At 37.4% G+C, this 23,222-nt stretch overlaps 1 protein-coding gene across 1 annotated transcript in view; it reads left to right on the forward strand.

The window, feature by feature from the left end:
• Window positions 1-2,246: 2,246 nt before the first annotated feature.
• Window positions 2,247-23,222, forward strand: part of RREB1 (ras responsive element binding protein 1) — a 138,331-nt gene continuing 117,355 nt past the window's right edge. The window contains 1 exon segment of the mRNA XM_074271026.1: window positions 2,247-2,392. The gene's annotated coding sequence lies outside the window, so the exon portion shown is untranslated.

Genomic DNA, 23,222 nt, shown 5'->3' on the forward strand with positions numbered 1-23,222 from the left:
TAGCTGAGGGATACGCGGGGCGAAGGAGAGGGGGCAACCTTTAGGAGTGGAAGAGCGGCGGCGGCGGCGGCGGCGGCTCAGTAACACGTCCCCAGGAGACTAGCAGGAGCAACACGTGATGTGTCTACTTATCAGGGTGAGAGAGGGAGAGTCACTGAGTGAGAGAGGGCGAGGAAGGAGGGAGGGGGACGGGGAGGGGATCGACCCCTAAAAACGGCTTTGGGACGAGGCGGCCTTGTCTCCATGCCTTGCCCATCTTCCTCCTTCTGGGAGAAGAGGAAGAAGGGAAGTTCTTGCGGAGTTGATGAACTTTGCACATCCAGAAACGCCATTTTGATTCCTTTTCCGGAACAACTTTGCATCTCTCCCTTTCCCCCCCCTCCCCCTCATACTCTCTCTCTCGCTAAAGTCCATCAGTCACCATTAAATCATGTCTCGGCGCAAACAGTTCTGCCCGGCAGAGTCTCTAACCGTGAGTATGAGAATGTGCTTGTCTCGCTTTACTCAGTGGCAAGGATGTGTCTGCTGCCTGAGGGAGAGCGCTCCTTTGGAGAGTCTGAGGGATAAAGTGGCGTGTAGTTTTTAAAAGTTGATGAGTGTCTTTCAGTACTCTGCCTTCACCTTTAACCAAAAACAGCGAGCGCTCTGCGTCCTTCCCCTAAAGTTTGGTTGGCAGCGGTGATGATGAGTTTGTGCAGCCTTTTTCCCTTCTGCTCCTCCTCCTCCTCCCCCCTCCCCTTCCTTTGCTCCTTTTCCCTTCCCTGTTGCTGACTCTCCACCAACCAGCTCCCTGAGAGTAGCAGCAGCAGCAGCAGCAGCACCAGCACCACCACTACCACCAGCAGCAGCAGCAGCACCAGCACCAGCACCAGCGTTTTGCCTGCAGGACCTGATGCTCATCCATGTTAAACCGCCTGAGCTCAGGAATCCGGCCAGATCATCTCTTCCTTCTCCTGCTGCAAAGTTTATTTTTAACCAGCAACCACCAGAACTTGGATGGTGCGCGGAGTGCCAGCGAGAAACATCTCTTTTAAACGCAACTCTCCATCTTCCGCCCACCCTCCTCCAACTTTTTTTTACTTTCCTGAAAGAGGAGGGGAAACTTTTTTCCCTTCCCTCCCCCCTTTTACATATTCGAAAGTCATTCTTGAGGGCTTTTTTTTTTTTTTTTTTTTTTTTTTAAATGTTCGAAAAGTTGAGATGAAGACGTCTGCTTTAAGGTACTGAGGGCTTGGAGTTCGGTCTGTTCCCTTCTCGGTGTTTCTCGGGTCGGTGGAAGCATCCGTCTCTCTCTGCCTTTCACATTCGTACTTTGATCTCTGTCTATGGGTGTCTCTGTCTCTCCCTCCCCCGCCTCTCCGAAGTGGTGTGTGTGTGTGCGTGTGCTCGTACGCCAACTTTCCCCCTCCCCCCAGTCCCTAGCGATCTTTTCCTTGTTTTAAAAGTTTAACAGTCCCAAGCCGTAGAACTTAGAACTCGGAGTTAGTTGTTTTCTTTGGGGGGGGGACCGCTTTATTCGGGGAAGTACTTTTAAAAGCACTCATTTTCTGTTTGCGTGTGCCGTGAGGGGAGCCCCTCTCTGAGTGTGAGTGTGTAACATACATTACGGGAGGAAGAGCCACACCACGCACACGCACACACGCACCATCACGAGTACAGGAAGACGCCGGAGGAGCATCTGAAACCGGGAGACTTGTGGAGATAGATGATCCTGGCTCCTGGGGGGAGGGGCTGCGGAGTTGGAGGAAGAGGACGAGGAGGGAGGAGGGAGGAGGGGAGGACTCGTAGAACTTTTGCCCTGCGCCCGCTGGACCAGCCGGGAAGCGTGGGCTCCCTCATCTCACCTTCCTCCTCGCATCCATTACTTTACGTTGCCCAGTCGGGAGTTCGCGTTCAGAGGGAGGGCGATGGATGGCGGGGGCGGAATGGGGGGGGGGGGAAGAAGAGGTGAACCGGGGGAGGGTTATTGCTAATTAAACGTGGCAAGATGCCTTTTGATCTCCGCATCCACCCCTCCACAGCCACGAAAGTTTTCCTGGCGTCTTCCTCTCTTCTTCCTCCCCCCCCTCGTCCGCCTCGCCCTCTCCTCCCCCCCACCTCTCCCCCACCCCCACCCCTTGGTCTCTTAGGAAACTGCGACCTTAATGGTTGCTAAGAAGCAGGGGAGGTCCTTCCCGTCCCCAGGCCACCCCCCCGCCCCCACCCCACCCCTCCCTCTCTCCCTCCCTCCCAGTGGATCAGCACTTTTTTCCCCCTCTGGATGGGGTCGCTAGGAGGATGTAGTTTCTCCGTCCGTCGGCCCCGGGAACGCTCCCTGCCCTGCCCTTCCCGGCTCGGCGGTGAGTACCAGCGGCCCGAGCCCGTGCCCTCGGCGCGGCCAACTTTTCTTCGGGTGTGTGTTACTTTTTTTGGCCGCGTAGAGCGGGGGGTGGGGTGGGAATGCGGCACCGCTCCGATCTTTCAGGGATGCAGCGCCGGGCTCTCGGGATCAGCCCAAGCCTGTCGTCAGGCAGAGCGGCGGAGGTGCTGGACTCGGTGATGTCCCGTTGGTGGCCGGGAAACTTTTCGGTGCCCTCGGGGAAGTTTGTGTGTTGTGTGTGAGTTGTGTGTGTGTGTTTTGTGTGTGTGGGTAGGGCCACGGAGGATCCCACTTTGTTTGCTCTGAGCGGACCCAACTGGTGGACCGGAATCCCGTGAGTCCTCGGTAGTTGGCGGAGCCCAGGGCTGGGTTCTGCAATGCATCCTTGATGGGTTATAAAAAGAGGAGGAGAGAATTTCTCCTTGCTCAGCAGATTTGTCCTCCCTTGCTCTTACTGGTTAGGAGATAGAACGTGAGCCCAGATCCGGACGGGCAGTTCACATTCCATTACGAAATTCTACACGGCTTCAGAGGCAGCAGCAGCAGCACACAACTCATGCACTTTAGAGAGTTTGGGGAAGAGGAGGAGGAGGAAGAGCACTTATCTTTTTAAAAGGAGGCCAGACTTTCCTCCTCCGCGGAACCAGGATTCCTCATCTTTCCTTCTTACACTTCCAGCCCTCTCTGAAAAGGCCCATGGAAATAGTTTGTTCTCGGAGGAGGGATGGTGAAAATAGCGAGGGGAATCCTGACATTATTTCAGCAAATTTTAAACTATTTTTCAGGTTTGCCCTTTAGGTCTATGCAGTTTTACTATTCATCTTGAAATGGTTTTAGCCAATGTTTTAGTGAGGAATGGGTCTATCTTCATCAAATCTTTTCCTTTTCAGGGACCTACCAAGGTATCCTCTAGATGTGATTATTTAGAAAAATAAGTCAGAGACATAATTTGATAAGGTTCTGAAGTTACAAGTCTTGGCTAAAAGCTAGGATTTTAAAATACTTAGTTCCTGCTATTCCTTGGAGACTCCCACTGAGGTTTTGGTTGAATGATTTTAAAGGATGCTTAAAGTAATTCATGCTTAAGTGAGCCATGATCATTTGAATCTTGGTTTTTCAACCTTTTATTCCTACATAAAATACAGGGTTTTTTTAAAAACATAAACTAAATTTTTTTTTTTTGTAACAATGGATCTAAATCAATTTTCTAATTAAGTGAATATCCCTAGCTTTGTTGAAGGTTTGTTGCTGCTCACAAGTAGTTGTCTTAAGGGATACATTTTAGATCCCATTTTGGAGTTTCACTTATTAAAAAAAAGGGGGGGGCATATTGATGTTAGAATGGCATCACTTAATCCATTTAAAAAGTAGTTAATGCTTTTTGTTGTTCTTTAGCATAAGGATGATGCACCATCTTTATTTTATTCAGTTCCACACCCAATCTTGGGTTGTTTAGAAAACTTAAATCAGCTAGATCTTCTCCAAATCATTGAAAAATGATGCTCTTTGGTTGTCTAGGATAAGGGAAATTTTTTTTTTTCTTTGTAAGAGGTAAATTAATGGGAGATGTTTCTGATATTAAATGTTAACAAATAAATGACATTTTATCACTATGTTTTAGTTTTTTTTTCTCTTTTTTTTTTTTTAACATGATTTTTTCCTCATCAGGATTTCAGAATCGAAGTAGTTTTTAAGTTTTGTGTACTGGAGTGTGTGTGTGTGTGTGTGTTTGACTCAGCTGGTCCAGCATCCATTCCTAACAGTTTGTTCCATCAAGCAAGTGACCTTTTCCTCAACTTGCATTTATTTTGGATTTTAAGGCCACACAGAGACCTGATGTTTAGCTGTCTGTTACCAGTCCAGTTAAAAAGTTCTAAAACAAAAATCTCATCTCATTCACCTTTCTTCTCCACAACTCATTTTAGAAATTCTTTTTTTTTTTTTTTTTGTCAGCGTATCTGACAAGATTTTCATCTAATGTGATATCTTAGTTACACAACTTTTTCATTTTCCTAGTTTTTTTGAGCAACTAATGGATGACTGGTGATAGAGATTTTAAGAATGAGAATTTGTGTAAAGCTTTAAAAGAAAGAATGAGGGCTGTTATTTTCTTTATCATACAGAGTAGTTAAAACGTGGTCATGGGAGACTCTCAGAGGTGAACCCTTTGATGGTTCTATTCATTATCCTTTTTTAAAGTAGGTGGTGCTTAGAAGGTCATAGGATAAGTGTTGCTAAGCAGCTAAACAGAAGGATGCTAAAATTAACCCAGCATTTTTGTCAGAGCATTCCCTCTTTTAATAATATTTATTACATTTAATTTCTGCACTGTCCTTAATTTTTGAAACAAGGTGGGGAAAAGGCTATTCATTTTTTTTTTATAGTCATTATATTAAAATAGCCTTTTCCCCTTTTTTAAGTGCCTAGTTGATGTTTATTGCTCTCTGACCATGGGAGAGGTGTCAGATGGCAGCCTCTTCAGACAGACTTCTTGAATAGAGATATTACCAAAGTGTGGGATTCATGGTTGTAATAGCATCCTTTTCCATGTAATAGATTATTTTATTTAGGACTTTCATATAAGCCATAAAATGATGTTTTATTAAACAAAAGATAAGGTTTGCATTCAAAAGGAAAAATGCAATATGGAATCTATATGGACACTGTCTCTGTGATAATCTGACAATAGCTTTTCTCCCCTTTAACTGTGATAATTATTCATTCTCTAAGATTAGGTCTAGAGAATGGTTTCCCCTCTCCTTCCACCCTTCACCCCCATTCCAATTTCTCACTTTATTCAGAAACAAAGGTTCAAAGATAACCTCTAGCGTTTTTTTTTTTGTTTGTCTGTTTATTTTTTTTAAGAGTAGTTATAATAGCCTAAATTTATCTTTCAAATAAGAGCTTGGATCTTAAGGGAGAATTTTGGAAAGGATTATTGCAGAGGTTAAATATCACCTGATATGTGTTTGGTCATTGAAATGTGGAACCCAATTTGAGAGCCAGCATCTTTTTTTTTTTTTTTTTGCTTGAAAGGTGCTACATTATTGGGTGAAGTTTTTTAAAATATGAACTTTTCCTAATCAAATCAGCTCTTTGTGTATCTCTGGTGAAGCTCATTTACAATTTTAAATTTTAGGGAAGTTATATGGATCTTAGGACTTAATTAAAGAGGAAATCAGATTTGTTTTCATACCTATTGAAATTTCTCCTTGTGGAGGAATCTCCTACAAATCAAAGGGAACAATTTTTGAAGGACAGAGAGATATAATTTAGTTCTCAGAAGTTAAAAACACATCAGTTTCCCTCTACTCCCCCATAATGAGAGGAAAATTTTCTGACTAGATTGTCATAACTGCTGAAGGGGGAACGGATAAAGTTCTGTTTGTTACCTAGGTTAGGGATTCAAAGAAGAGCTTCAAAGTAGTATACACCCTGCCCTCTAGGAGCTTCTAGTCTGGGAATTATTTTTCTTTTATATTTGCTATCCAGTGGATGCAAGTTAAAACAATTGAGTTCTGTCTCATTTTAGGTAACTTTTGCCATGTAAATATTTCTTTTCTAGTCACTTACCCTAGGAAGTTTACCCTTACCAACCATTCAGTGTTCATGAGTTATTTCTTGTGTTGGTCCAGCTGAATGAGATGGAAAGAGAAAATAAATCTGTTCCCTTTGACAAGCTAGGTAGCATTTTGGTGGATCTTGTTTTTGATGCTCCTTCACTATGCTGGGTTATCAAGGTGGTTCCTAGTGAATAGGTGCTTCAGACAAAAGAAATAGGAATTGGGTGGAGACTGTTTGTTCTGTGTGATTCAAACAAGTAATGCTAGGAGAATTTGAAGGCCTAGAGACTTCGGGTAGCTAAATATTTCTGGAAGGATTCATTCACCTACCTACTTAGAGAGGTAGGTGGGTGGTACTGATAGGAGGAGAGAAAGCAGATTGAAACATCCCCCACAGGCATTGTCTGACTTGTGCTGGGGAGAGAAAAAGTCACTGGAGGGCTAACCAGATAAAGCCTTTATTCACTGCTGTGTATTTATATTTTCATCTTAGTTTATTTAGTATTCCATGACTTTTTTTTTCCAATGGAATAGAAAAACTTTAAATGGTGTAGTTTTTTAAAAGGATTCCTTTTTAATTTGATCACTCAGTAGTTATGTACTGGGAAGATTTGATAAAGTAATGTATTTTGATGAGCTCTGAAACATATTCTAATGTATTCTCACTACAACTGTGGTAGGACTTAACCTGTATTTTTCAGTTGTGTCCAAGTACAATCAGAATCAGAGTTCTGGAGCCCTGGCTCAGTTTTTGACTTTACTGCATATTGCTCCCACAAATCAGCCTTGATGTTAGTACACAAAACATAGAAATTAAAACTTTTCTAATGATTTAGGTTCTTTTGAAAGTCATTCTGTAGTTGAATTTGATATAGGCCAGTTTTTTCTTTTTAAGCTTTTTTGTCTTCATCATCACCTTTTTACTGATTGAGTATGAAGCTCATAGCAGGATTTATTTTTCCATTTAATAAATATGTAAGTATACATCAAAGTGTTTTAAAATGGTATCATTCCTTGATGTCTAAATGTATGTATGTTTATATTTGTATACATTTTCCCATTCTAGAGGCTTTTTAGCTATTCATTTGTCTATTTCCTTGAGTAAAAGCTGCCCCTAGTGTTTTCTGGTCCAAATTGGGGGAACTCCAGTATTCCTCATTAATTGAATGCTGGAGCACAAACATAATTTTGGCAGGCAGTTGCTAATGAGAGACTCACTTAGGTATTTTATTTTGAGAAAATGAGAAGTCAAAAAGTGTCTGACAACATTCCAAAAGGTAAATCCACAAATGAGTTTTTTCTTAAATTTTTAAACATTGGTTATTGTGTTTAGCTTCTCACTTCATTGCTTTGAATGTATTTAGATATATTTAGAATATGTTTTGAAGCCTGAAAGTTTTAGAGTATAGCAAGGATGAACAGGTTTTTTTCTTAAACCTTTGAGTGACAGTAGTGTTCCCAGGAGCCATAGTGAGAGATCAAGATAAAAGGAATAAAAGAGGAGGAAGATGAGAAGGAAGTAGATGTGACTAAGTATCATTTACGGATTTTATATATCCTTTGAGCCTAAGGCTGAGAAAAGTGGACAGCTAGGTGGCGCAGTGGATAGAGCGGTGGCCCTGGAATCTTAGAAGACTTGAGTTCAAATGTAGCTTTAGACACTAGCCCAGCTGGTTGAACTGTTTGCCCACTTTTCCTCATCTGCAAAATGGGGATAATAATTCCCAGAGCTGTTGTGAAGATAAAAGGTGATAACATATGTAAAGCACTTTGTACATATAGTAGACACTGTAAGAATATTATTATTATTGAATTATCTCCATTTTACAGTTGAAGCAGCTCAAGTTCATCCAAATTCCCATAGTTAATGGGTCAGGAGGTATCATTTGAACCCCAGATTTTCTCTTTTCCAAATCCATCCTATCACTCTGTGCATATGGGGGTACCTGGTGAAAAAGAGTAGCTGATGTCCACTTATAATTGGTGACATCACTTTGCCACAGACCTCTTATGCTTGTTGCTCTGGCTCTTACTTAAGAGTTACTTTAAAAAATTTTCATAAAAACATTTGTTTTAAGCAAGAGAAGTTAGAAGAAGCAGTTTTTTCATATTCATTCAAACTAATGGTAGATTTAAAGCTGTCCCTTTAAACAACGTGGGAACCTCATGATAATTGCTACTTGATCTGTAAAATCTAGAATAATATAACATTCTAAGATGGGAATTAGTAGAGAGCTTGAAAGAGCTATAGTTTATGTCTGAAAGACATAAATGTGACTTAGAAATCATTGGCTGATTGGATTTAAACTTCAGGAGGCTATATATGTGTCTAGATGTTGATACAGGAGTTTTAAATTGTAGGATTAGGGACTGAACCTGTGATTTCATTTATAGGAAATTATAGAAAGGTTAAAATAAGAGTTTTACTAGTTTTTTTTTTAATTAAAAAGGAAAATTTTACACTGTGTTTAATTACCTTGAGAGTTGTCACACTTTGGTCTTTCCTAATTAGAGCCATGTTTCATTGCTTTCTGTTTGAAGTTTACATAATTTGAGAGAGATGGGCAGGCAGATCAAAGGAATCGAAATTCTTAGCTTCCAGTGTGTGTGCCCATTTGCCATTCTTAGTTTAATTTCATTAATGGTATGACTTAATAGGAGTCTTGACTACACACAATTTGACTTATATATGCTTAGTTCACTGGATTTAAAAAAAAAAACAAACCAACAACACTACTATTTTTACTTATTGTATAATCAAAGTGGATATAAGTAATTTTTATAAATTGTTTATCTTAAGAATCCAGGTGGAATTTCTTGATTACCAGGTAATTGTTTCAAATTAAATTTTTTTGTTTAGGTTTTTATGTCAATTTCTTAAGTTTAGATCAGAAAAAAGGAAAGGTGGTTTAAAGTGGCAGCGGATAATTAAACGTATATAATAGTTATGTGTGGTGTATAGTTTGAATTATAAGAGATTGTAGAAATAAATTTGAGGATATGTTGCTAAAATTACTGGTTTTTATTAATTTTTTAGCCATTAACTATAAGTTGGGCTCGATTAGCTACAATTATTGAAAAGTAATTTTCTGTTATAGAAAATTTAACTGCTCGAATTAAAACTATATCAGTTTTGTACTGATATGGAAAAGGGATTTTTAAACCAATCATTCTTCTGGCATAGGGGAGGGGTGGAGGGGGAGAAATGGGGCATGGGGGTGTCGTGGAATAAGGTGGAATTTGGCTGCATACATAATACTCATAGATTATGAATATTGTTAAATTTCAGGGCAAATGTACTTAAACTATGTTGGAATAACTCATTTGTAAATGGCATAACAACCCTTTAATAAAGAAGTAGTACAGATAAGAAAGCTGAGACACTAAGTGGTAAAACAACTTTTCTCAGAAGTTTTTCAAAGGAAGTAGTAACTTGTCAGTCAAAATCAACTTACTAATTGACTATGTGCCAGGCATTGAGAATATAAAGACAGAAGCTCATATTGTCCTTACTACATTCGCAGTGTTTTTGACATTACCTACTACCTACCTGCTAAGAGTACACCTCAGACAGTTTTTCTGGGCTTCAAACTTGTGTTTCTGATTTAGTTTATATTCATCAAAAAAGATGATTTTGAGAATCGTTTAATATTCAAAAAAAAATTGGGAGTTTATAATTCCACTCTCCTTAATGACGAAAAATTATCCAACAACTCAAAATGTTGACATTAAGTTGTAGATTCAATAACCATAATTATATTTGAATATGGGCTTCCTTCCCCTCCCATTTCATTATTATCACTCACTAATTGCCTATACTCAATATAGAGTAGAGGGTGAAGTCTCTCTTCTAAGATCTTACATATTTCATGTTAGAACTATTTTTATCATTTTGATTGATTTATACTTAACAGCTTTGAATGTCCTATGACCACTTTTGATTATAGACCTAAGGTTGAATACAACAGCATGAACATAATTCATATTTATGGGAGAAGAAATGAAGCATTTGTTACTTACAGGTAGAAAATAAGTTGCATAATCATGTAAGATTTCTTTATTTTTGACTAATTTTCAGATGAAGCATAATACCAGTTTTGGCAAGTAAGGGGCTTAATAGATGTTCAGAAAGCTTAGCTGCTGGCTTGCAAAGTGATTATGTTTCAAAGCAGTTATGAAGCAGATACTTAAGATAATTTTCTACATAATTAATATGCAAATGTTTTGTTCAAACACTAAAGATTTGTATATTTACTCTGTAATTACCTCAGTTGAGAATTACTCTAACCTTGAACAACTTGGGTATGAAGAATTCTGACATTCCAAACAAATCATAGCATATCAGCTAGAAAGGATTATAGATTTCCTTTAGTCCAATTTCATTTGATGATGAGGAAACTGAGGCTCAAAGAGGTTAAAGTCACAAAAAGCTTTTGGGTGGCAGAAATGAAATGGAAGTTGGCTAGTTAACTTCCAAATTTCAGGCCTTTTTCCATTGCAGTAGATTCTTAACACTTAACATTTCTTTATTCTTTCTACATTTTTTATTTACTTTATTTAAAGAGATCCCTTCCTCCCATTCCATCATTGTGTGAGATAAGACTTGATCCATAGTCAGCTCGTGTGCTCCCTTGGTGTCTTTTGATGTCTGGAGGAAGGAAGGCTCTTAGGATTCCCATGGGATGGGCAAACAGAAGTATAGATGTGATACCGACATTGGTGTGGTTACAGATCTTTTTTATTAAATATGTATGTTTAGATATCCTAACTCAGTGGTCCTCAAACTTTTTAAATAAGGGGGCCAGTTCACTATCCTTCAGACTGTTGGAGGGCCCGACTATAGTAAAAACAAAACCTCACACTGTCTCCACCCCTTAGCCCATTTGCCATAACCTGGTTGACGGCATAAACGTCCTCAGCCTGCCACATCTGGCCCGAAGGCCATAGTTTGAGAACCTCTGCCCTAAACCAATAAGTTTCTGCATTATAGTGTTAGACATAATTCTCATATTTGCAGTGCTTTATGGTTTAAATATTATCCCCAATATACAGATAAAAGTAAATATTCCCAAAATCACACAGCATGCCATCAAGAGTTGGGAAAGGAGCCCACGCCCTCTGACCAAGCAAAGTGCTATTTTCACTACACCTAGAGATGAATCCACCTTCCTCTTATAAAATTTGATGTAAGCTTCTTGAGGATACAGTCTTTGGAATTTTTTTCTCCTTTGTAACTCTAGTACAGTAGGGGCTTAATAAATGCTTGTTGATCTGTGTGATAGGAAATAGCTTAGTTTCAAGGATGATAATTTCTGTGTAAATCCAAGTAAAGTAGTGTGATGACACCTTAAAAGATAACAGTGCTGGTGCAGAGATACCCCTTTAGAAATTGTCTGGTGAAGTTAACATATGGGGATATGGGTAGAGAGAACTTGGGGTCTGGAAGACGTAGATTTGAATTCAGTTTTAGGTCCTAAACTCTGTGACCTGACCCTAAACTAAGTTTCCTCATCTGTAAAATAAATGGGTTGAACCTGAAGATTTCTAAAGCCCCTTCTAGTTTTAAGGCTGTGATCCTATGATCTATTCTGTCCTAGTCTTTACTCAAGTGAATTATGTTTTAATATATTTGATTTTCCTCTAGAAAGCATGAAGTTTTCTAAATTCTCTACTGGTTTGCAGTCAGCCAGTGATAGGAAAGTGAAATAGTTCTGTCATCTGCAGTGAAGTTGAGTAATTGCTTCCTATTAAATGTAAGGAAACCATTGGGTGGCCTGGGGAAGAAGTTTTAGTGATGTCTCCTCATCAGGTTTGGGTAATACTGCTTCTTAGACTTTTATGACTCACCTTAATCTCAGGTGAGTTTGAAGCATGCCCAGATGAGTGGCCTGTACTATAATGGCATCAGCTGGTTCAGGAAAATCTCATCTTTCATTTGGACCCCAGCTAGTGTTTGCGTTTTGTCCAAGTTGGGGAGAAAGATTAGCTCAACCGTTTTTTTATATAGATAGAAAACTTGGAATATGAATTTATACAAGGAAGTATAAAATAGAATTTATAGCATCAAATTGTCTGAGTATATATTCGAGGAAGCAAATCAAAGAACTTGGGCAAAACCATTCACTCAGTTCAACTCTGTTCTCTTCCCCACTATGTAGCTTATGAGGTGGCAATATGAAAAGAGAATTCTGTGAACAGTTTTTTAGGGAATGAATCCCCCCACCCCATTAAATATTGAAATGCTACTGGTGTTCCAGATCTCTTAGAATGTTCTTATTTAACGTTCCAACTAACAAATAGTCTAGTTCTCACTTGACACAGACATTCTGGAATTCTTTTTAAAGGGGAATGGGGGGCTCTGGTTTGAGACCCTATGAAATCATTAATGTGCCAGAAAAAACTATGATATATGAATTATGACCCATGACATGGGCCCCTGATACTGGTGTTACAGCTAATGTTTTGTGTATTTTGTAATGACTCCACACAAAACAATACTCTGTACTTGAGACATGCTCATTCAGCTTATTAGTGATGAATAATGATGCCAAAATTTTTGTGGGTTAATTTAAAAATTTTCTCAAAGTATATTCTTTCTATTGATGTTTTTACTTTTTTATTATATTAAAGTGAATTTCAGCCAGTGTGACACAGAGCTGGTATCTCTCCAGGCTTCAGCCTGTGCCATTGACTCATACTGACTGTGTGACGTTGGACAAGTCACTTAACATTTCATTGCCCTATGCAGCTCTCTTAAGACTATAAGTACTCATCTGTATTGGCAGAGGAAGTTAAGAAAGTATGAACCTGGTCAGATTTCAAGGTATTGACTACTCTGGGGGGTGTGTGTGTGTGTGTGTGTATGTTTTAATTTTAATTTTTTGTTTGCTTTTTGGTATGATGGTATTCTTTTAATTACTGCTGGGAGAAATACTGAATTTGGAGTCATGGGGCCATAGGTTCATGGAATGGGAAGGACCCTCAGAGGACATCTAGTCTAACTCTCATTTTCCAGTTAAGGAATCTGAGACTCAAGGAGGTTCAGTTACTTGTTAGACAGGTAGTAACTCCAGTCTGTCATTTAGCAACTGCCATCTAGGGCAAGTCACTTTGACTGGGACAGAGTAGAATTAAAAGATCTCTCTCAAGTCCTTTTCAGGTCCAATGATTTGCCCATTTGCCTATGGTATACATTGTTGGAGCTTAAAAATCCAGAATAGAAGTTAGGAAGTAAACTAATAAAATGGTGATAATCATTATTATAAAACCTTGAGCAGGGTTCCAAAAGAGTACAGTGATAATGATAGTAAATGGATGAAAGATCAAAGGTTGCTTGCTTAAGGTAAGTTGTCTGTTTCCTCCAAAGTCCTTCCCAAATTGTTAAGAAGTGTGGTATTGTGACACATGCTGTTGAAACTGTTTTACCCTTAGAAAATGGATGCTCTGCTGGAGATTAAGTGTACTAACATGTTTGATCTTGTTGTTGTAATAAGCACTGAGAACAGGAATGGGTCACTCCCCCTCTCACATCCCCCCCCCCCCCAAGATCTCCATGTAGATTTGAATGAAGATGTTTGACAGGTCTATTCTTCAGTTACTTTCTGTTCTGAAAAATAGGTAAATTTTGTACTTTTTTTTTTTTTTTTTCTCCAAACAGTGGGATGTTTTGCACTAGCAAATCAGCTACATTTGTCAACATCTTTTATTCTTTTTCCTGAGAGCTATCCCTTAAAAAAGAAATTTTTATAAGTGAGAAACATTTTTCATTTTGAAAAAAGTCTTAACATTATATGCAGTATTTCACATCCATACTTCCCTTAGAAGAATAGGACAGGTATCTCATCTCAGAAAGCTAAGTTTGGTCTTTATAACTTTAAAAGTTTGGTTGTTTTATTGTTTTTTCCATTTATATTATATAGTGATTGCATATTGTTTAACTTTGTAACACTTCACAGAAGTCTTCCTCTGCTTCTCTGTATTCGTCACACTTGTTATTGCTTATAATAGGAATATTCCAATATTTTTGTACCATAATTTCATCTATTCTCCAATTTCCTGGCCATCTGGTGGTGATGGTTGTTATTGTTTGTTTTTTGCTGCCACAGAAAGCAATTATAAATATTTTGGTGCATATAGGACCTTCTTTTTTGTCATTGACTTCTTTGGGGGTGAAGGAGAAGATATACTTAGTACTAGAATCTCTGGATCAGCAGGTAGCAATGTTTTAGTTACTTTCTTTGCATAATTGCAAATAGATTTCTGAAATGGTTGGGACATTGCTGTTTGGTAAATTATTAAAATAATTGTCATAATCTGCTGCCAAGAAACTCCTGGAAGGTAAGAACAAAGTCCTTTTTTGTCACTTTTAAAATAATTTATATCATTTTTGCCATGGGAAAAACTCACAAATTGATTCATTCAACAAATGGTTATGGTGGTACTTTTGTCCTAAAGGAACTTTAGTTGGAAAGTCACCAGTCATATGTGAAAATAATAGGTAATAGTGAATACAATTTGATGTCAAAATAAATGGTAGAGAAAATGGAGAAAAGTTGAAATAATATTTTGCCCTGAATTTTCTTGCCTCTACTTACTATTATATCCTGCTCACAAATTTGAGTCATCCTGGAATCCTCACCATCTCTTCCCCCTTTTTCCTGCCACATTGTCTGTTACCAAGGCCTTCACAACACCATCTCTCAAATTTGTCCCCTTTTCTCCTCTGAAACTGCTAGCAGACTCCCATTACCTCAAGCCTAGATTGTTGCAATAGCCTACTGGTGGGCCTGCCTGCTTTTTAAGTCCTTTCCACTCCACTCCAGTCAATTCTCCATTCAGGCATCAAGGTGATTTTCCTAAAGTGCAGGTCCCTAATGTCACCCCCTTTACTCAGTAAAACCCAATGGCTTTCTGTAGCCTTCAATATCAAATGCAAAATTCTGTTGTTCAGAGTACTTCACCCTTGAGCTTTACCCTTTCTGATCTTCTTATACCTTTACCTCCTCGCCATGTATTCTTCAGACCAGGAGCACTGTTTACTAACTGTTACGTGAATGAGATACATCATCTCACATTCCATCTCTCAACTTTGGACGGTTTTATTCTGGCTGTTTCCTATACCAGGAATGCTCTCCTCCTTATTGACCTCTTTCAAATATCAAATGAAAAATCCCATTTTACAGGAAGCTCTCCCCAAATCTTAATTCTAATACCTTCCCTCTTTTCACTATTTCTTATTTTTTTATACATTTGTTTGCTTATCACTTCCTCCATCAGATTTGTGAGCCACTTTCTTTTTTATCCCCAGTGCTTTGTGCAATGTCTGGCAAAAAGTAAGTAATTAATAGACCAATATAGGGAAGATTTAGATTGGAGAAATCTTTGAGCAACTAAATCAAAGATTTAGGAATAAGGATGATGTAGTAAGGGGATAAAGGGGGTGTTTCACATTAGTAATGCAAGGTAACATTTATGATTGGGCCAGATTATAGAGGGCCTTAATTTTTCTTGGTGATGCAATGTGCAAGTACCCATAAAATATGCGCAGCAAATTTTCATTAGAAAGCCCACGGAAGTGATGAAATGAACTGGCATGAAGTCCTATCCCATTGGTCCCCCTGACATAAAATGGGAGGCTCATTAATCAGAAAGGAAGAAATAGGTTAAAGGATGAATATCAGGTGAATTTTCTTGGGTTTTGAATTGTGAGTTTTATGTTGTTGAAAAGATTACTAAAGCTTCCACAGTTCCATTATAAAGAAATTAGTAGTCCCTAAAAATCTGAGGAACTGAAAACTTAGAATTAGAAGAATTAATAATTTTGCTGTGTGCCCAATGTTGTTAAGGTATTTGAAATACTAATTTTACTTTATGCTTAAAAATTAAACAAAAATATTTCTCTAGTAACTGATTGTTGACTTATTATCTATAGGAATGCTTTGGAAATGAGTGGCAATGAAAAAGAGAATTTAATTGGTAATGTACATTTGCATAATACTTTGCAGATAGCAGGTGCTCAATCAATATTTATTGAAGGAAATATAACTTTTAGGAATAGTAAATGTTAGAAGTCATTTAATCTTTTCTTCCCTCCCTGCTTCCCATTTCAAAGATGAGTGACTTTTATGGAAGGAATTGCTCAAGGTCATACAACTGAGTTAATTGGAACAACCAAGAATCTCCCTTCTGTTTCTTAGGCCTTGTACACTTAATTCTTTCTTTGTCCTTATTATCAAAATTAGTATTGACCTTTTTAAATTAAAAAAGTATTTTTAATTTGGTTTGTGGTAGGGATTTTTGTAGAGAGCAGCAGGGAAAAAAGGACATTCTACTTTCCTAGAAAGCTATAGGAAGGAGGTTCTTGCCACTATGTTATGTCTCCTAACTAGGAGCAAGTTCCTAACTAGTACCTGGGTAACTCAGTCCATTTCCCAGTTCCTCTTTCTAATAGGATTGCTTCCAAGGATAATTTTGAAATGAGTAATAAACAACCAGCAAGTCCTTCTCAATTATAATTATCCTCTTCTTCAAGACCATTTATTTATTTTATAGATTTGCTTTTTCTAATTAACAAAACTCTATGTTTTTCTCCCAGTGGGGAGAAATTGGGAGAAAAATGAGGTGAAAATACCCTCTTGTAGTAGTGGAGCAAAATAAGTCCCGTGATTCCCCACATTGGCCATGTCTCAATTTGTAACCTAAGTCCAAATTCTTTTGATGGAATGATGATGCTTCATCATAGTTCTTGAAGCTTTCCAGTTTGTCTTTTCATTGATCTTACTATTGCATGCATTTTTCTACAGATTCTCCTCCCTTTCCATCCTTTAGTTCCTGTAAGTCTTCCCAGTTTCTTTCTGAAAACAGAAAGAAAATTGGATTGAGTGGGCAACAGGAGGTCTTATTCTAGCTTTATATCTAAGCAGTCCTCATCTGTCTAATAATAACTAATTGGCTCATGATGAGCTTCAGATGAGGCAATATGTGTCTTAAGTTCAGTCAGTTTAACTTCTTTAGTAAATCAGATAAGTGTTTTGTACATATACTTACAAACTTAGGGCTATGTTTAATTGATTTTTTTTAAACGAATACATTTTAACTAATTTTTCCTTTTTCCCCTGAAGATTTTTTTTTCACTTTTTTTTTAATTTAGAATTTTTTTCCCACAGTATATATGCATAAGTAATTTTTTTATATATAATATTATCCCTTGTATTCATTTTTCCAAATTATCCCCCCCTCCCTCTACTCCTTCCCCTTGATGACAAGCAATCCCATACATTTTACATATGTTACAATATAACCTAGATACAATATATGTGTGTAAATACCATTTTCTTGTTGCACATTAAGTATTAGATTCCGAAGGTATAAGTAACCTGGGTAGATAGACAGTAGTGCTAACAATTTACATTCACTTCCCAGTTTTCCTTCTCTGGGTGTAGATATTTCTGTCCATCATTGATCAACTGGAAGTGAGTTGGATCTTCTTTATGTTGAAGATATCCACTTCCATCAGAATACATCTCCCTGAAAATGTTTTAATCCTAGGAAGTAATTTGTGTTGGTAGGTTTTCTGGAAACATCCAGCAGTTTTGAATTAGATACTGTTCACACTTCTCTTGGTTGCTCTTACCTAGACTTGGGAGGCTTAAGGCTACTACCTCTGAGAGTTGTAGCCTGCTAGGTCCTAATGTTGAGATGACTCTCTTTTCCCTCAGGTAACTTTACATAGAATTCAATATTCTGTACATTTGCTATTTGTTGGTAATCGCAAAAACTCATTTTAGCCTCTACTGCTTCCAACCTTTCTAAAAAAAAATTAAATTTGATTTTCTTTTTTCTTCATCCCAGTTTTTGTTGAATGAATGGCACAAAAGACTGGCTTTCAAGAATGGGCATCAGAAACACAGGCCCTTGGATTACTAGATATTGGCTTATAAATAATTGTGATTCCTTGTTTGATGACCACATAGTCCAACTTTCAACCTGTGCTTGTTTTTATGACTTACCTTGGCTGGATAACTGGGATCTGTCCAGCTCCATTTGGGGCCCATTTTGTTTTCTTCTTCCCTCTTACTTTCCTCCTTCCTCACTTCTAAGGTTCTAAGTTTGAGATAAAATCATGGGGAAGGCTATGTTGCTTGCCAAAAATTGCATTAGTTCTTTGAATTTTTCTTTTGCCTTTTTGCTTATCTCAGACCCCATATGACCAGCCATTTCAACATTATTTTTTCTTAACATTTTACAATCTGCCCCTCCTTGACTCATTCTGCCTTGCAAATCCAATAATAGGTAATTTCTCCTCCTCCTGTTTGTTTCTAGAACTTCCTAGCAAAGTGAGAATCTTTGAAAAAGTGCTGATTGGGTCTACTCTAAATTCTTGCTGTCTAATTTCAGTTGTAGTTAGTAACACTTTAATCTCTTTCTGATTTCCTTTGGCCCTTTGATTTTCCTCAGTAAGTTAGTAGCTTTCTCCTTTTCTGAGAAGGTCTAATCATATGCGTTCTCCTTCATTTTCCTGCCTGTCTTAAAATTTGTCCTTAGTGTTTTTACCCTTCTTTTCATTGCTTCTTATTTTTGAGAAAGAGCTGTCCTTCCTCCTGCTCAAGGCTTAGTCTCGATCTTGATATTTTTTCTTTTTGCCTTTATTTTTCCCAATTCAGTTTTTTTACATTTGTTTTTTAAACTTTGAGTTCCAAATTCTCTCCCTTGTATGAAATTAATGCAAAACATTTCCATAAGTCATTGGACTTTGATTCTTTTATCTCATTTACAGTGAATCCCTCTCCCCTTCTCTTTCCAGTCTCTTTCTTTCCACCTGCTCTTTCTTCTACCTAGAATCAGGACCATAGAGCTTCTATATTCTTTGTCTCTACTTTTTTTTTTTTTTCCTGAGGCTGGGGTTAAGTGACTTGCCCAGGGTCACATAGCTAGGAAGTGTTAAGTGTCTGAGACCACATTTGAACTCAGGTCCTCCTGAATTCAAGGCTGGTGCTCTATCCACTGCGCCACCTAGCTGCCCCTCTACTTTTTTTTTTATCCACTTCTTAACAGGTTATTTTTCATTCCCCTTTTCAACTGGTCATTAGTGACCCTTTTAAATCATTAAATCAGTTATTTTTCCATTCTTCATCCTCTTAAATACCATCTTAATGTAGAACTTGACTGTTGCTCATCTCTTAGAATTGGCAACAACTTGGTGCCTTCAATTTACAAACAGGTAAAGTGGCTGAAAATCTAGTAATTGTTCTAATATACTATTTATTCTCTTGACTTCTGTGGCAATGTGACCGTACCCCTCTGCCCTTTTATGAGTTCTCTTTTCTACTTTTTAAAAAAATGTGCTCTGGATACTTTTCTCTGAACTGATCTCATATTCTCAGGGTTTCCATTGTATTTTCAGAGGTCTTCAAATTTGTACACAGACCTTTACTTCCCTTCCTGAACTCTTGAAATGCATGTCCAACCCATCTGTTTGACATCTTCCCCAGGCTGTCCTATGGTAGCTCATCTTGTCCAAAACCCAGTTCTTCAGCCCCCCTTAACTCTTAACTCCTTTCCAACTCCCAACGGCCACTCAGTTACCTGTGCTTGGAACCTTGAGTTAACCTGTCTCTTTTCCTTTCCCCTTCTTCCTTGGTTCTGCTTCTGGAATTTTACTCACATTTAATCCATTCCTTTACATCCTTGATGCTCATGTGGTCAAGTGAATCTTCCTAAGGTATAGCTTTGAATCATGTTATTTCTTGAATAGAAAACCTTTCTTGAAAGATTTTGCCATTGCTTATTGAATCCCTAAATCTTCACGCAGACTCTCAGGCTCTCTCTATAGTCTGGACATAACTTTCTTACTAGTTACTCTTCAACATGTGTTTTATGCCCCAGCCGGCTGACCTACTTAATATTTCTTAGATGCCCAGTGCTTTCCGACCTGCTTATACAGTGCTCTCTACCTAGAAATGGTGGTCTGTCTCTGCTCATAATCTTGACCCATGAACATATCCATATCCCTCATTCATCATCCATTGTTCTGTCTTGGATGTTAACTCCTTTATGCAGTCTTGCCTGAATTTAGCCATGCTACCTTGAATTTCTCTGTTTTCTCATCTGAAAAATGAGACTAGATGATCTGGAAGATTCATTTCAATCCTAAACAACTGTTAACTTTTTTTTTTTTTTTTGTGGATGTGATTTCTTCTTGCTTCAAATTGCTATTTGCACTTTTGGCAGCGTAGATTACATATAACATGTATGTCTCTTCTCAACTGAAGAAAATAAAATTCTCCAAGCTTTCTTTCTTTTCTTGAGAAAGAAAAAAATCTGCCTTTTTATGTTACTCATTAACTTCATTTTAAAAAATGCTTTATGTTTGCTCCAGAATAATTCACTTTTGCTTGTCCCTTCATTTGTTGATGTGCCATGCCAAAGCTATAATAAAATGATAAGTCTTAGTCTAATGTAGCCCTTTTCTGTTTCCTTAACTCCAGCTAGTGAAATGAGCATAAATTGACCTTGGACAAATGGACGATTCTGATTTTGACCAAGGTTTGTTGAACCAAATGTACATTTCCTATGTTTTAGTACTGTAGAATTTAATTTTTACAATATTTCATACTTTTTTTTGGCAGCTGATTTACCGTCTTAAATTTGTTTTGGCTAGGTTTAAGTAAATTTATATCTATTCCTTGGGCATCGAAAGAGAAGTTTATTTAACAGATTCATTCCCTGACATCTTTATCTTGGAGAGATGAGATTGAAAATTTTTTAAAAATGTATTTAACATTCTTGTTAATGACTAGGATATAAGACTTTAATAGTGTGTTTTTCAAATATGCAGATAACAAAGCTGGAAAATTATTATTAGTTTGTAGGATTAAATAAGAGAATGTTAGATTACAACTTTGGGACAAATCAAATAAGATGCATTTTTTAGCTTTATTTTTAAAATATAATTTTTACTGATTTAAAAAAAAATTACCTACATTTTTTCCCACTTAGTTTCTTAGAGTGCCATAGATGAAACTTAATAGCAACAAAAATAAAACCCTGTTCTTTTGTTCAGTTGTGCTGATCTTATTTGGACTTTTCTTGGCAAAGATAACTAGAAGGGTTTGCCATTTTTTTTCTCCATCTCATTTTACAGATGAGGAAACTTGAGGCAAACAGGATTAAGTGACTTACCAGGGTCATTGTGCTAGTGTCTGATTTGAACTTAGGAAGTCTTCCTGAATCTGCCCTGCATTCTAGCCACTGTGCCTCTTAGCTAGAAATTTGTTTTCCTTTGTGTAGAACATTAGTAAACTTTATTATAATGTTCTAATCAGAATTTCTTTAGCAGCACAAATATTGTTTGATAGTTGCTGACTCTCAAAATAAGAAAACACTTATAAATAAACACTGTTGTAGGGAGATAACTTCAATTTTTCTTATAACATTCTTTTGGACTCTGGTTTCTTTATCCTATATCCACCTGTGGCTTCATAATCCATAATTTCAATTAGTATATTTTTGTGGTAGAGAAAAGAAGGCAAACATATAACAAATGTCAGATGCAGGACAGCAATTTGAGCAGGTGAACACTGCTGTTCCCACCAGGACTTTAAAATTTTTTTTTTTTGTAAAATAGTCTATAGAATGATACAACTTTTTTCTTTTCTTTTTTAAGTTAACTTTTAGAAGGCGTATTGAATTTGGGTAAAGAAATGGGAAGAAATAATGACCTGAAAGTTGAGAACCAGAAGTTATTTTTAAAAGTCTGACATTGACTGGAGACTGTGGACACATTTTCAAATCCCATGTCTTTTATCTGTAAAATGGGTTTCTCATCTTATGCTTAAGGATGCAGTGATGCTTGTATAAAGCCTTGTAATCAATAAAACACCTATGATTGCAGTTACTGTATGACATTAGATTGAGATGGAATAGAAGAAAACGTTACACTTTTAAATTATAAAAAAAATTTTAAGGCACAGTTCTTTTTAACCTGACTTGAATGAACTTGTCCCTGAAATTAGTAGTTAGTATTGATTCAGATAAGATATTAAAATAAATTTGCATTGTAGTTAGTATTAAATGCTCACTGTACACAGAGTATTGTAGTAGGATTGGAGATGGTTATCATTTATATAGCGCCTACTATGTGCCAACCTTTTTGCTAAATGCTTTTTCACTTCATTCCATGTTATAGTTGAAGAAAGGCAAACAGGTTAAATGACTTGACCAGGATCAGACAGCTAGTATGTTGTTTAAAGTCCAAAAGTGAACTCAAGCCTTGATTCCAGGTCCTAAGAATAAGAGTATATGCAGAATGGAGAGAGCCCAGTTTGGTTGGATCATAAGGATTTTAGAAGGAAATGTTATGAATACAAATCTTCATTTAAGCTTTTCAGGTTTTTCTGAAAACATTTTTTCTTGAGAATATTTTATCACATTTATATGCCATATCTAATTTAGCCATTTAGTATCTCAGTTTCCACATCTTTGATGCTATAAAAAAGCTGATACAAATGTTTTTTTTTGTACCAATATGATACCATGTTCTTTATGATAGTAATAGAGAAATGCTCTCAAGCTGAACAGGATTTAGTAACTCTTATTAGTTTTGAACATGGAAATTAGTAAATTTAATAATAAGTACATGCCTTGTGGGAAAGATAACACACAACAGTTATCTTCAAATTAAGTAAATACAGGATAAATTGGGGGTATTTGAACTAAGATTTAGGAGGAATGGGAAAGATTTTTTTTTTGAGGGTGGGACTTTAGTTGAGACTTGGAAATAGCTAGGAGCTAGAGTTGAGATGTTTCCAGCTATGGAATTCTAAATTATATTTTGCTAAGAATTGGAAGATGAATTGCACTGATCAAAGGGAGGAGAAGTTGAGGAGAGAGGATAGTTCAGGTTTTAGGTATACTAATATGAGTAAAGATGATCTGTAGGCACTTGGGAATTAAGGATCTAAAGCTCCGGGGAAAAATTAAGGCTTCTGAAAGTACAAATAGGGGGGCCATCTCAATACCATTGAAACATTGAGAATATTTAATAATATTCATTTTTGTCATCTACGTCTTATTTACCGGTATAAACTATGTGAGGGCAGGGACTATGGCATTATCTAAGTCTTGTTCTCTCTCCAAAGACCCTTCCTACATTGTTCACTGGTTGATCTCTAAAGGTAATGAATGGATAGCTGTGCAGTGGCTCACCACTTGGCTGGCTTACTAAATGACCTTTAAGGTCCTTTATATCTCTGGTATTATGTAAAATTATCTTTTGAAGGGAGTATGTAGGTATGTGTTTA

This window comes from Sminthopsis crassicaudata, chromosome 1 (assembly GCF_048593235.1).
Source record: "Sminthopsis crassicaudata isolate SCR6 chromosome 1, ASM4859323v1, whole genome shotgun sequence".
Taxonomy (NCBI): domain Eukaryota; kingdom Metazoa; phylum Chordata; class Mammalia; order Dasyuromorphia; family Dasyuridae; genus Sminthopsis; species Sminthopsis crassicaudata.